General features: G+C 30.8%; 1 pseudogene; it reads right to left on the reverse strand.

Annotated features, from left to right (window-relative positions):
• Positions 1 to 1,573: 1,573 nt before the first annotated feature.
• Positions 1,574 to 4,277, reverse strand: part of LOC18043310 — a 4,004-nt pseudogene continuing 1,300 nt past the window's right edge.

The raw sequence follows: 4,277 nt of genomic DNA on the forward strand, positions 1-4,277 counted from the left end.
TTATTTAAAAAAAAAATTGAAATAGAGATTTTATTAAAGAAGATGAGATAAAAGAGGAAATGAGAAGGTTATGATAATAACTCAATGTCGTTTATGTATGTTGAAGTTAAATGACAATTTTATGATTCTTACATCATCAAATTTGTAACAGGGTTATGATGGTAGTGGAAAAGTGATAAAATTATAAAATTCGAGTAGAAATCTACAAAACAAAAATTCATGTATCTTACATAATGTGATCAATGGATATTTGCTCTTATATTTACTAGAAAGGCTTTGGCAGTATAATCAAGCTATAATAATATATAAAAACATGAGTTTTATTAAACCATTTATAAAATAAAGGAATTTATATGATTATTTAAACAGACCTTAGGAGTGTTAGTTCTTTTGTTCCTAACTTTACATAATAACTTTTACACCATTTTTGAGCCCGGCATTGATATTCTATCAAGTGATGGAGATTTAATGAGTGTAGCTATGTTACCTGAGGAGTCACTTGTCCCTACTATTTACGGCAAAATATATAAAAAAAAATTGATAAATAAGTCCAAACTATTTTAAATTCTTTACAGTTAGGTCCATTGACCAAGTTTGACATTAAAATAGCTTATTTCACATTTTCATTATTACCTTAAATAAATAAACTTTTATTAATTAATTTAATATATTGTAAAACTATGTATTACTAACTATTCACAGTTTATGAGGCAAAGCTTTAACTCTAGTAGTAAAGAACAACATTCATAGGACTCAAATTCTTAGTTCAAGCCTTACTAGTGTGCATGCGTTAAATAAAAAAAAATCTTTACAATAAATGTAAATATAAATTTAATTTCTTGTTCTATGTACTTAATGTTTTATTCCCATTTGAGCAAAGCTTTTTGCAATTTTGGTTGATTTCTCTTGTCTCATCTTCTGAACATTTCAAACGTAAAAATGATAATGCTGCTTTCGGTCAACACAGGCAAGGATCTAAATGTGAAAAATTGAAAAAAGCAGGATTTATATATCAAATGTGGCTGAAGAAGAAGACATCAGTTCTTCTGTTGTCGTCCAGCTCTGAGGTGAACGTGCATATATAGTTTATGGGAATTAAGGATTGAGACACTAGATATATGTAAATGGTAACAAAAACACTTTCTTTGATTGTAATTATTTGTGGGAAGGAGAAGAAGTAATTTACATTGGCAATTCTCTGTCTACACTAATTATAGGCAATGGTAAATTTCTTCTCAAGCTTACTTTTGGGAAACTTTCTCATTAAGTAATGTGCTTCATGTTCTTGAGATCAGATTCAATCTAATGCATGTCTGTTTTTGTGCTGAGTAAGACTCGAGGTAAAGTGTCTTTTGAGAATAATAAATTTGTATTAATATGGAATGGAGATATTTTTCAGGGAAGAGTTATTGTTCTGGAGAGCCCTTCAAACTTAATGTACAAATTTAAAATTAATCATTTAGAATTAACTGCCTTTAGATAAATAATGAAGAATTTTAAATTTGTACAATTTGAAAAAGGGCAGAAATTTTGTTATTATTTATTTTGAATCTTAATTTTTAATAGGCAGCAGACATCGGAGATTCATGTGTTTATTGGAGAAATTATGCTACAACAATATACTCACGGATATTTCACAATCACATACAATACGTCAATTTATAACTTCCTGGCAAAATGAGATGAAATGATCATCCGACCCTAATGACTTTTGCAAGACAATTGTCTGAAGGCCTTGGTACAGGTAAATACGCAACTGGACACTCAGGATTTTGTAGTTCAAGTCTGCAAAATAACATTTGAATTATTATTACATTTATAATTTTAACCATTCCAAATTTAAACAATTGCAAAGGAATGCAGAGCACTGACAACGATTATAATGATTAAGTAACTTACTTGTAATTAAGGAGAAAATAATGAAGGAAAATGTAGATTTCGAGCTTGGTCAAATCAGCTCCAGGGCAAATCCATGGTCCACCTCCAAAGGGAATGTAAGATCCAGGTTTTGTTGTATGATTCTTATTGCAAGTAACGAAAATAGCATTGTCAGCCTCTACCTCCCTAATAACTAATATTTGCAATAAAGCCAAGCTGATTTAAGAAATTTTGATAGTTTTCTAATTGTAAATATCAAGACATTGTAAAAGATTCATTAGTAATACTTACATCCCATCTCGAAGGATCAAATTCTTTTGGATTAGTGTAAACTTCGGGATCCATATGAACACCTCTAGTCCAGACCAAAACTTGCCATCCTTTCGGTACCGTATAACCTTGGATATTAGCATCTACTTTTGCCTCCCTGAATATTGGTATGAAGAGACTGGATCGACGCATCGTTTCATCTATTACCTAAAACATTAAAAAAGAAATTAAGAATTTTTGTCCCACATGTAAATTGCAAGCTAAACATACAAATTTCATACCAAAATTGTTATAAAATATTGATCGATCGCATCCTCCCTTTTGTTTCTCGATATTAATAATTTTCTCTTGTGTTTTCGAACCCATTGAAAATCTTATGCTGAAAAAAAAAATTATATTAACTTTCAATTTTTTGCGTCTTTTACTATTATATCCCTAAAAAATTTTATTTATTTATAAAGAAGTTTAGCAAATCGAGGGTAGAATAGTAAAACAACCAACTCTTTTTAAAGGCATGGGGTTTGAAGAGTTTGACACAAAAAGTGGAAGATATTAATTTATTAAGAAAGGCGGGCAGTGTTAATTGTTGTTACTTTTGTGGGAGTATTTTTTGGGGGGTTGTTTTGGTCATTTTCTTCTTAGCCTAGTAAGTATACTCATAAAATAATAATAGTTAATAAATATGCAATTTCCCCCTCACGGCGCAGCCGAGTGGCTTCCAATCCTTTTCTTTAGGTGGCCATCTCAATTTAACTTTTGGGAGGATAGGAGGTTTCCCACTCATACCTAACAAAAATAATAATAATACTATTAAAAAATATGCTATTTTGCCTCGGCATTATTGTTAAATTTGTGTTAGGTCCACGTGATAACCAACAGCAGTCTACCTTGGCAAGATAGTCCATTTGCTTAATTTCCTCAAGCGTTAATCCTTTCTGAGTTGATGGTCTCCTCTTTATAATCTCCTCTTGCTCTTGCTGCCCAACGCAATATTGAATATTTGAGAATATAATAACTTGAATGTATAATAACTAAAATACCCTGTTTAGATTAGACAAATCTCAAAATAAATTTATATATAAAATTTAAGAAAAAACTCTAAAAACAAAAAACTGACCTTAGCTTTTTGCAGCATTTCTGGATGTTGATTAAGATAGAGTACTGCCCACATTGAAGCATGGGCAGAGCTTTCATGTCCAGCTAATAAGTTAATGATCAGTAGATCAATGATATGTACATCCTCCAACTTTTTACCATTCTCATCTTCAGCTTCTAGCAATAAATCAATCATCCCTTTCTGTCCTTTTTTCTGCTCAATTCCACTCCTTTTCTTCCTTTCTTCCAAGACCTCTTCAAGTAACTTCACCAACAGTTTTCGTGCCTAATAATTAGGAACATAATGAACCTTATCTATTTATTATTTAGGATATGAATATGATATGAATAGAATGTTAATTCAGAGCAAATATTAGATATAAGTATTGTTAAAAAATTCTTAAAAATACAATCAATTCGTCACTTTAACATACATACATACATACATACATACATAGACTACATATTAGACTGTACAAAGAGTACTTGTATTAAGAAAGATAACTTCGATTTTCTTATTGTTGGTGGACCCCTACAGACATTAGCTAAACCAACTCACTTTGTCGTTACTTGTTGCGTGGAGAAACATTTCATTGCCATGGGAACTAAGGGTGGATAAAAAACTCGGTGGTGCCCACTGAAAAGTCAAATCAAATTGAGCCGGGATTCGGTTTAAAAAAATAAAAATAAAAATCGATGGATTATATAAAAAGAAAAATCGAAAATCGAAAAAACCACTAGGTACACAAGAATTAATTAAGAAAATAAAAAAATTAAACCAAACCAAAAGTTGACCCAACTCAATTCAATTCACTTTGCTTTATATATTGAATAAAAATCAATGGATTCAGTTCAATCAGGAATCGAACCAAGTTAAACTGACCCTTGACCACCCCAAATGGGAAACATAAGTATGCTTGTTAAACAGATCTAACACCGTAATGCATGGTACAAAGTCCTCCAGATAAGTTTCACCTTTTTTTTCCTTTTCACATAAAAGAAGGAAAATAAAGACACTTTAATAAGGGATCCTC

This window comes from Citrus clementina, unplaced genomic scaffold (genome assembly GCF_000493195.1).
Source record: "Citrus clementina cultivar Clemenules unplaced genomic scaffold, Citrus_clementina_v1.0 scaffold_4, whole genome shotgun sequence".
NCBI classification, from domain to species: domain Eukaryota; kingdom Viridiplantae; phylum Streptophyta; class Magnoliopsida; order Sapindales; family Rutaceae; genus Citrus; species Citrus x clementina.